Below are 11315 nucleotides of genomic sequence, written 5' to 3' on the forward strand. Positions count from 1 at the left end.
TGAGGTGGCACCTCATTGTCATTTTAATGTGCATCTCTCTGATGATTAGTGGTGTTAAGCATTTTTTCATATTAATTAATTTATGTACAATACTAGAGGCCCAGTGCATGAAATTTGTGCATGGGAGGGTCCCCTCAGCCCAGCCTGCACCCTCTCCAATCCGGGATCCCTCAGGGGATGTCCGAATGCTGGTTTAGGCCCTATCCTGGGAATCAGCCCTAACCTGACAGCCAAACATTCCTCTCAGAACCCTGGACTGCTGGCTCCTAATCACTCACCTGCCTGCCTGACTAGTCACCCCTAACTGCCCCCCCACAGCAGCCTGATTGTCCCTCAATGCCTCTGCATGCCAGCCTGATCGCCCCTAACTGCTCCCCCTGAGGGCTTGGTCACCCCTAACTGCCCCCCTCTGTTGTCCTGGTCACCCCTAACTGCCCTCCCTGCTGGCCTGGTCATCCCGAACTGCACCCTGCCCCACTGGCCTGGTCGCCCCACACAGTCTGCTTATTCAGTTGTTTGGTCATCCCTCACTTAACCCCCCTGCCAGCCTGGTGGTAGGCAGCAATCGTGTGAGGGTGTGATGTTCAATTTGCATATTGCCTCTTTATTATATAAGATGATAATCTTTTTTTGTATGGTGACTGGTAGTTTGTTATGAAGCATTCTTATGTCGATAAAACCCTTTTATTTATATGGTGTAGTACATAAAATCAGCATCTACAGAGCTGTCTAGCATTTATGGGGCTATCTAGAAAAATTCACTTCCATACATTATTAAATCAGGAAGGAGGGCATATACAGAACACTTTTCCTGACCATGACCTTTACCAGGAATGCTTCTACTTCCATTTTTTTCCTGGAGTTTTAATCAATAAATTTGTTATTTTGTGTCAAATATCACCTGTTGCTTGTGGGCATCTTTTTAACTGCAAATATCTGTGGAAAGATGAAGTAGTGAGTTAGACATCTTTTTCTTTGAATAAATTGATAGGATTTTTCTAAGCAGTGGTCATCTAGGGTTCATCTCGCCTAGCGGAAAGCAGCACAAAAGAAGGAAAATACTCATGTAAAATATGGAGTCTTGTTGAATGCATCAATAGTTTTACACTTTAAGTGTAAGACATTTGTTCTTCACTATCAAATTTCTGTATTTGACCATAGCATTTACTTCAAATCAGATTCTATTTTAAAATCACCATAAAGTTGTTTGAGCATATCATTGTTTCTTTCTATCCTCACTCCTATAAACTTGTCTACTCAATGAATATTCATCTAATAAGATGTGACTATAATTGAATCCTTGCTTACTTTCAGAAAAATACAACAGATTTTCTGACTACTACCTTGTTAAACCAGGGATCAAACACACAACATCCCCACAAATATATGTACACAGAGCTTACCTTATGGCTCAAGAGCCCATGTTAATAATTCATTATTTTTGTAGCAAATGAATCCTTGTCACCTATGATCAGTAAATTATTATTATTATTAAAAAGCATAAAGCAGCACACATCTCTGGATTCATTTATTTTGTTATCAACCTGAAGAAGGCAGGTAGGCTGATTAACTGCTGGATACTATATTGGCAATAATAAAAATATTATCATTATTTTTTAATTCACAGGAAATTAGAAGTATGCAGGCACAATTTAAAGGCAGCCTAAAGCTATATAAAAACAAACAAATAAATAAACAAAAACTGATAATGCTATAACTCATTTCCCTCCACTTTTCAAAGTACCAGGACAAAACTAGATATTTGTATATGCTAGTTTAAAACATATTCTAAATTCAGAGTGAGACCTGAAAGTTTATTAGGTATACTCACTTATTATGTCCAACATTTAGAGTCAAAGTAAACCTTATTTCTTATTTCTTTATTAATAGTAACTCACACTGGCCAGTGTGGCTCAGTTGGTTAGAGCATTGTCCCATACACCAAAAGGTGGCGGGTTTGATTCCCAGTCAGGGCACATATCCAGGTTGCAGGTTTGATCCCTAGGCTAGGTGCATCCAGAAGACAACTGGTTGATGTTTCTCTCATTCTTCCTCTCTCTTCCTCTCTCTCCAAAATGTCAATAAAAAACATATCCTTGAGTGAGGATTAAAAATAAATAATATAAATCAATAAATTAGCATTTCAAGAAAAAGAGTAACTGGGAAAACCATGATCTGAAAAACGATACTTATGCATGTGACTATAGGCTAATAATGATTAATGAGAATTTTCCTTACAATGGTGCCATCTTTCAAAAATATGTTTCTTAACAGCTTATACTAATATAATATTACCAAAGTTGGATTTAGTTCTGGGAAATTGGATATTTACCTACATGGTAAGATTTAGCAGGGCCAGAAAGGAAGTGTCATGTTTATGCTTCATGCGGTATTGTGTTTTTTGTTTTTTTTTAATATAATTTATTGATTTTTTACAGAGAGGAAGAGAGAGGGATAGAGAGTTAGAAACATCGATGAGAGAGAAACATCGATCAGCTGCCTCCTGCACACCTCCCACTGGGGATGTGCCCGCAACCAAGGCACATGCCCCCAACCGGAATCGAACCCAGGACCCCTCAGTCCACAGGCCGACACTCCATCCACTGAGCCAACCGGTTTCGGCTGGTATTGTGTTTTATAAGGAGAGATATATATTAGGTCTTCACCCCTGTTTCTGGCACAAAGCTCCTAAAACTTGGACTTTCTTAAGAGATAAAAGAAAACAAGAAAGGTGTTTTGTTATGTTATGAGGTGACTTTGGGGCAACTAAGGAGGGAGTGGCTGGTTGCCTGAAGCACAAATCATGTGATTAGAAGGTGGAAACTTTCAGTCTCACCTTTATGATTTCTGGGGAGTGATAGAAGCTGGAGGATGAATTAATCACCAACGGCCAATGATTTTATCAATCATGCCTGTGTAATGAAGTCTACACTTCAAGTTCATCACTTGTTGGTGAACAAGTGGGGATATGGGATAGAGCCACACTCTGAGAGGGCATGGAAGCTCTGCATCCTTCCCCCATACTTTACCCTATGCATTTCTTCCATCTGGTTGTTCCTGAGTTATATCATTTTATAATAAATTGGTAATCTAGTAAGTAAAATGTTTCTTTAAGCTCTGTGAGAAACTTTATTTGCTATAGAAAATTAATCAAAATTAAGGAGGGGGTCATAGGAAACTCTAATATATAACCAGTCAATCAGAAGCACAGGTGACAACCTGAACTTGTGATTGGCATCTGAAGTGGGAGCTGTCTTCACTATTTTGAAGATTGTAGGACTGAGCCCTTAACCTGTGGCATCTCAAATTTAAATTGAGTTGTAAGACACCCAGCTGGTTTCTAAGAGTTGCTTGGAGGTGTTGGAAAACCCACACATTGTAATTGGTATCAGAATACTTACCTTCAAATATAATACAACTACTAGCAACCTAATATATGTGATTAAGTTATTGAATCATCAGGAGTCTTTAGTTTAAATAAAAAACTCCATTAAAAATTATAGTAAACACTTATTTGTGGTCCTAGTCATTTAGAGCCATTTGATCAATTTGTGTCCAAAACAAAAAACAAATCTCTCTGTACCTGTTGGCTGAATCCTAAATGCCTCTGTAGGTAAAACTTGTTTATGGAATTATCAAAACCTGTGACCTACTTTCTCTGCTGGGATTTCAACATTGTTACCAATAAACCTTATACTTCTTATTTTTAAAAGATGTTTGTTATTGATTTTTAGGAGAGAGGGAGAGGGAAAGAGAGAGAGAAACACCATGTGAGAGTGAAGCAGGACATCTACCCTGACTGGGAATTGAACAAGCAACCATTTGGTGCATGGGACCATGCCCAACCAGCTGAGCCACACGGGCTAGGGATAAATCTTATATTTCTTGAAGGTCTTAATGCTTTCTATAAGAAAAGTGTTACATTTAAAATCTTAGTTAATGACTAATAAAACACTATGACAGCAGAACCAAACTAAGGTCAGGAAGGTAAATCAATGAATGAGCGCCAAAGTTTCTGGCCTGACCTGGAGGTATCCTCACACAGACCTTCATGGTGGACTTTGTAAGTCCCAGTCTCAGCCAGGGCCAGGCCTGTTAGCTGCCAGGAGCCGCTGGGTTTGTGGAGGAGAACAGGACACTGAGGGCCACAAGGAGCAGGAACCAGGGACACAGGGCCACCCTGCTGACGTGTCTCTAGTCGTGGAAGCCTTCGTTTCACAGATCACAGCTGCAGAGTCTTTTCCTGAAAATGCTACATTATATCAGCAATGAAAGGGGAACAAATTTTGCTTTTGACAATGCAGCTTCTCTTGCTGTGCAGCCCTTTTTGCAAATGTTTAATCTGCCTATCAAATTGTTTTTTAAGGTAAATGCAGATTATATGTCCCATTTGGTAAAGTAACTTTCATTCATGTAGGAATTCAAATAGTATCGGTACTTGGGTCAAAAGTCCAATTTGTTAAAGCCAAGGGCCATTCTGTTAGTGATGGGCTGGATGAAGTCCAAAAAAGCAGAAATTCAAGCCTACTTGGAATTAGTCAGCAATATGCGGTTGACTGCAGAGTTATACCTTCAGTGGTGTGATGAAACTACAGTAGGGGAGATCCCATATGCTAGGTATGGATCTGTTTAGCTTGGCCTCTGAATCATATTTTGGCCGTTCAGAAACAGTGGGAAGTCAAACCAACGTAAGATGAAAGCTATTGGATGGAGTAACAAGACTTTGGACCACGTATTAGAAGATGTTGACTAGTACTGCCAAGCTTTCTCAAAGACTGAGAACACAATCATATTTCTTCAATAAGCAGCCCTACTGAACTACATGCACTGGTATTTGGCCATCTGTACACCATTCTTCCCACACAGATGAACTTTCTGAGAAGGTGAAAAATTATAGCAACCTTCTTGCTTTTTGTAGAAGAATTGAACAGCACTGTTTTGAAGATCATACTAAAAGCAGCTCATCTATCAGATTATCTTAGAGTTATGTGTTAGTTTAGTTGTTTTTTAAACATGTTAACTTTGGAAATATGTGATGTTTGAATGATATTATAATGCTATCAGAATTTTAAAACAAAACACTGCTTTTTGAAACCTCAAAACAAATTACATAATGTATTTTATACATGTATTTTATTTTATTTAAATATATTTTATTGATTTTTTACAGAGAGGAAAGGAGAAGTATAGAGAGTTAGAAACATCGATGAGAGAGAAACATCGATTCAGCTGCCTGTTGCACACTCCCTACTGGGGATGTGCCCGCAACCAAGGTACATGCCCTTGACCGGAATCGAACCTGGGACCCTTCAGTCCGCAGGCCGACACTCTATCCACTGAGCCAAACCAGTTAGGGCTTATACATGTATTTTATATGTTTAGGTACTCTTTGAAATAATTATGAATGACTGAATTTGATGTTATACTCTACATCTTGATTTTTTGTTTTTGTTTTCTTAGAACTTGTATGCATGGAAAATAATCCTTAAACAACTATAAAAATAAAAATAAAATAAATGAATAAAGCTGGCTACATGTGAGACAGTATGGTGTGGTAAAGTATATATGGCAAACTTGAAAATATCAGATGTCTAAAGACAGTAAAATATTTTTTAAATGCTGAATAAGATGAACAAAATATGTCTGCAGGGGGCCCACACTTGAAACCACTGCCTGTGTTCAACTGTGTTGGTTTGTCTGCCAGTATGAAAGAATGCAGCTCCCTGGGATTCAACACATAATTAACAAATAGTCCTTGGGTATTGTTATGAAGTGATCCTTTCTGAGTATTTTTAACATCTGACCTTACAAAAATCTTTCTAATTTTCTCAGTAAGATGTAGTCACTCTCTTCTCTGTGCCCCTAAAATGCTTTGTGTGTATTTATCGTATGGCACCTATCATCTTATGCTGTAATGGTTTGTTGGAATGTCTTTCTCCTTCACTGGACCATGAGCACCTTAAGGCTAAAGACTAGTGCTTATTCTACTGTGAAAGCTCAACACCCAGGATTTTATTAGTATTCACATATTTGTCTTTCATGAATGTTCAGCTTCTTCTTGGGCATAAATACTAAAGGAGGAGGAGATGGAGATTTTAGATTTTATTTTTACTATATTTTGAAAGCTTACATTTAATACAGAGGAGGTTGAGCATTTCTCAGGGAATATTTTGACTGTAGCTTGAAGACTTGCTCTGCTTTCCACCAGGGATTTAGATGTTTATTTTAAAAATTTTTTGTTAATCCTCACCCCAGGATAGTTTTCCATTGATTTTTAGAGAGTGGAAGGGAGGGGGAGAGACAGAGAGAGAGGGACATAGATGTGAGAGAGACACATCAATTAGTTGCCTCCCACACACACCTGACCGGGCCCGGGATCTAGCCTGCACCTGAGGTACATGCCCTTTATTGGAATCGAACCCAGGACCATTCAGTCCATGGGCCAAGACTCTATCCACTGAGCCACACCAGCTAGGGTGGGATGTATATGTTTAAAGAAAAAAGATCTGAAATCAGAATTCTAAACTTGATAAATAGTATGGAAGATTCAGAGGCACATTTGTGGTATTTGAAAGAAATACTCAACAATCAAAAAAAGCTTTTGGCATAACACCAATATTTCATCATAAATATATGGCAAGGGATTAGATTTTAGTAAAATTCATATTAATTAAATCTAATATATTTTTGAAGGTACAGTAGACTGCTTAAAAAGATTTAGAAAACGGGTAACTTGTTGAACACTCAGATCATACCTCTTGAATGGAGTACTCATTTCAATAGTAATAATACTCTGACATTTTACCTGTATCCAAAAGTTAAATTGTTTCAGTGTTATCATCTCTGTGCTTAGTTATGCTTAATTATTTCATACTAGAGGTCCAGTGCACGAAATTCGTGCAAGGGGGGGGTGTCCCTCAGCCCAGCCTGCACCCTCTCCAATCTGGGACCCCTCAAGGGATGTCCGACTGCCCGTTTAGGCCCGATCCAGGTTAGATCAGGCCTAAATGGGCAGTTGGGCATCCCTCTCACAATCCAGGACTGCTGGCTCCCAACTGCTCACCTGCCTGCCTTCCTGATTGCCCCTAACCACTTCTGCCTGCCAGCCTGATCACCCCCTAACCACTCCTCTGCCAGCCTGATTGATGCCTAACTGCTCCCCTGCCAGCCTGGTTCCCCCCAACTGCTCTCCCCTGCAGGCCTGGGTCCGCTCCAACTGCCCTTCCCTGTAGGCCCGGTCACCCCCAGCTTCCCTCCTCTGCTAGCCTGGTCACCTCTAACTGCCCTCCCCTGCAGGTTTGATCGCCCCAACTGCCATCCCTTGCAGGCCTAGTCCCTCCCCTGCTGGCCATCTTGTGGTGGTCAACTTGTGTTTACATGGGGGCAGGATCTTTGATCACATGGGGGCAGCCATCTTGTGTGTTGGAGTAATGGTCAATCTGCATATTACTCTTTTATTAGATAAGATAGAGCAGTGGTCAGCAAACTGCGGCTCGCGAGCCACATGCAGCTCTTTGGCCCCTTGAGTTTGTGGCTCGCGAGCCGAGGTTTGCCAACCACTGCTTTAGGACAATGATTTGGGTGAAACCTTAGAGCAGTGGTCGGCAAACCGCAGCTCACGAGCCACAAACTCAAGGGGCCAAAGAGCCGCATGTGGCTAGCAAGCTGCAGTTTGCCGACCACTGGATAGAGGCCTGGTGCATGGGTGGGGGCCAGCTGGTTTGCCCTGAAGGGTGTCTCGGATCAGGGTGGAGGTTCCCTTGGGGTGTGGGGTGGCCTAGGCGAGGGGCCTGTGGTGGTTTGCAGGCCGGCCACGCCCCTTGGCGACCCAAGTGGAGGCCTTGGTATCTGGGGTTTATTTATCTTCTACAATTGAAACTTTGTAGCCTGAAGCAGAGCCAAGCCTTCTGCTCACTCTGTGGAGGCAGCCATTTCTGTTGGAATTTATTTATATTCTATAATTGAAACTTTGTAGCCTGGAGTGGAGGCCTGGGCTGGCCAGGGTGTGCAGAAAGCTTGGCTTCCTCCATCACTGGAGAAACCCAAACCTCCCTCCTGCTCTGTCTGTGGCCGCAGCCAACTTGGTTGGGTTAATTTTCATACTCGCTCCTGATTGGCTGCTGGGCATGGCTTTGTGGGTGTGATGGAGTGATGGTTAATTTGCATATTACTCTTTTATTAGATAGGATAATATTTAGAAGAATTTATGGAACATGTATGTTAGGACCCTTTATCTAAAATATGTCACTTTTAAGGCAATCTAATAGATACCACTAAAAAAAGGGCATTATTTGCTTACAGACTATTAGAGACAAAAAGGTTTGCCTTGCATATAAATCCGATGAATCACTAGTCCAGGATGAAAGAACTGTTGGAGCTGAAAATGACAGTAGTAAATTTAGACTTTAGAACTCACAAAATCATTCTTGAGAGGGGACAAAGGAATGGTTTTCAACACTGTAACATTAGGTACTGATTCCCTGTAATTCCTATTATGTATTGAACACCTTTTAGTTGAATAACTCCCTAGGTTTTTACAGCTTAAATATAATATATATATTCATATATTTCATTGAAAGCAAACATTAAAAACAATTTTTAAAAGTCTTAAATTGTATTTTCATCATTACTAGTTGTATTTTCTTTTTCTGTTATATATTTACATTCTAGTGTGATTTGTCTCAAAACCTATTATATTTCTACTCTTTAAGCCCTCTAAAGTAAACATAAAAATGTAGCTAAGTTCTCTCTTCCTAAATAATCATGCCTAACTTAAAAAAAAAAAAATAAAATGCACTAAGAATAAAACTTCTGTGTTTCATGAAAGAAGGTTATTGCTACACTATAAGCAAACATTTATCTTAATCCACTCATTACTGTCTAGAACATGTCACAAGTCTCTGTTATAGTCATCATTTCTAAACAATGTTCCTGAATTTATAGTCAGTGAAAACTGGTAAGAAAGCAAAAAAAAAACACAAAATATGTAAAGATTAGAATAGGAAAGAAGTTATTATACTACCAGAGGCCTGGTGCATGAAAATTCGTGCACTTGGGCGGGGGGGTCCCTCAGCCCATCCTGCACCCTCTCACAATCCAGGACCCATTGGGTAGGGTCCCTAGGCCTGGCCTGAGATCAGGGCCTATCGGGGCTTTCCTTCCCCAGGCTGCAGGCAGCTGGCCCCACACCCGCCGCTGCCACTGCTTGCCATCTGTGCAGCACCTCCCCCCCTACCCTGCCACCAGTGGCCTCCCTCTGCAGGCGACAGGCTGGGGTGCAATGGCTTGGCTGGCCTGGGCCTCCCTCTTTCTTTGCTGGGGGGGGGGCAGGGCCAGCCCTGTGAAGGGCCGCCTGCCTACCTGATCGCCCTAACCACTCGCCTACCTACCTGACCACCCCTAACTGCTGGTCTGCCTATCTGATCACCCCTAACCACTCTGCCTGCCTTCTTGATTGCCCCTAACAGCTTGCTTGGGGCTGGGGCCAGCACTGACTTCTGGTTGGTCAGCCTCCCGTTGTTGCTGGTCGTTACGACCCAGGGTTTTTATATATTAAGATGTAGCTATTTTAAATTCAGAAAATTTAAAAAATCCAATTAAAAATTTCAAAAGTGAGGGATTACAGTGGTTTTTTTTTTTAATCTTTATTGTTGAACGTATTACATAGGTTTTCCTTTTTCCCCCCATTAACCTCTTCCAGCCTGCTCCTGTCCCCTCACCCCCTGCCCTCACCGCCTCATTGTCTGTGTCCATGGGTTATGCATATATGCATACAAGTTCATTGGTTGATCTCTTCCCACCCACCCTTCCCTGCCTTCCCTCTGAGGTTCAACAGTCTGTTCATGCTTCTATGACTCTGGGTCTATTTTTGATCTTCAGTGTACTAGTATTTGGTTCATTATATTCCACAAATGAGTGAGATCATGTGATACCTATCTTTCTTTGACTGGTTTATTTCACTCAGCATAATGCTGTCCAGGCCCAGTAGTTTTATTTTAAAAAATCTTCCTCATTTTCCACCATCTCAATAAATACCACTAACACCCACTTAGTTACTAAAAATAGAAATCTTTGTTATTCCTTTTCCTCTGTTCCTTCCCCAGAATATCCATCCCATCAATAAATCTTGAAAGTTCTTTCTCCAACATGTATTATATGAGAAGTTTTTTTTAAACTTATCTCAACTTAACCATCATGCCAAATTACTCGCTACCCTTTATCCACACTGTAGATCATTTTGACTATAAATAAGTTGTTTTTAGTGACATCAATGTCAAATTTTTAGAAAAACTCCACAGATACAAGTCTCTACAAATGATATCGAAACATATAATGATACTAACCAATGTACCACTATAAATTTAATAAAAAATAAAGATAAATGATATTGAGTTAGACAGATGACTATGATTATAAATAATTAAGAAAAGTTTCTAAATTTGTACATGAATTCTTCACTTTCACTGCAGGGGTGATCACAATGTTTTATATAAAATGGTATTTATTATAATAATGTCTATTTTTATTATTTAAATACTAAAATATTTTAGTGTTTTAAATAATAAAATATTTCAAATATACAGGAAACTAAAGAGAGTAATATAATCAAAACGTATGTAACCATAACTTTTATGAAATAAACAATATTTTTTCATATTTGCTTTAAATAATAAAAAATTACAAATAAGCTAAAATCCACCTCCCCTCTTATCTGCTTTTCTTTCTCTTTCAGTAAGGTAACCACTGTACTGATTTTAGTATTTATAATTGTTTTTCTTTCATCAAACATGCATATATCCAGAAATATTATATTATACTAGAGGCCCGGTGCACGAAATTCATGCATGGGGTGGGGGTGTCCCTCAATCCAGCCTGCACCCTCTCCAATCTGGGACCCCGGTGGGATCGGGCCTAAACAGGCAGTTGGACATCCCTCCCACAATCCAGGACTGCTGGCTCCCAACCACTCGCCTGCCTCTGCCTGATTACCCCTAACCACTTCTGCCTGCCAGCCTGATCACCCTCTAACCGCTCCCCTGCAGCCTCATCGACACCTAACTGCTCCACAGCAGGCCCGGTTGCCCTTAACTGCCCTCCCTTGGTGGCCTGGTCACCCCTAACTGCCCTCCCCAGGCAGTCTGGTAGCTCCTAACTGTCCTTCCCTGCAGGCCTACCCCCCCAACTGCCCTCCCCTGCAGGCCTGGTCCCCCCAACTGACCTCCCCTGCAGGCCTGGTCTCCTCCAACTGCCCTCCTCTCCTATCCTGGCACCCCTAACCACCCTCCATGCTAGCCTGATCTTCCTTAACTGCCCTC

At 40.9% G+C, this 11315-nt stretch overlaps 1 pseudogene across 1 annotated transcript; it reads left to right on the plus strand.

The window, feature by feature from the left end:
• The first annotated feature begins 3999 nt into the window (after positions 1-3999).
• On the plus strand, positions 4000-4982 carry LOC308240152 (metaxin-2-like; annotated as a pseudogene). Its single transcript has 2 exons — positions 4000-4617; positions 4672-4982. The product of its transcript is annotated as a metaxin-2-like (transcript).
• Positions 4983-11315: the final 6333 nt, after the last annotated feature.

The sequence above is a fragment of the Plecotus auritus genome, assembly GCF_963455305.1.
Source record: "Plecotus auritus genome assembly, chromosome: X".
Classification (NCBI taxonomy): domain Eukaryota; kingdom Metazoa; phylum Chordata; class Mammalia; order Chiroptera; family Vespertilionidae; genus Plecotus; species Plecotus auritus.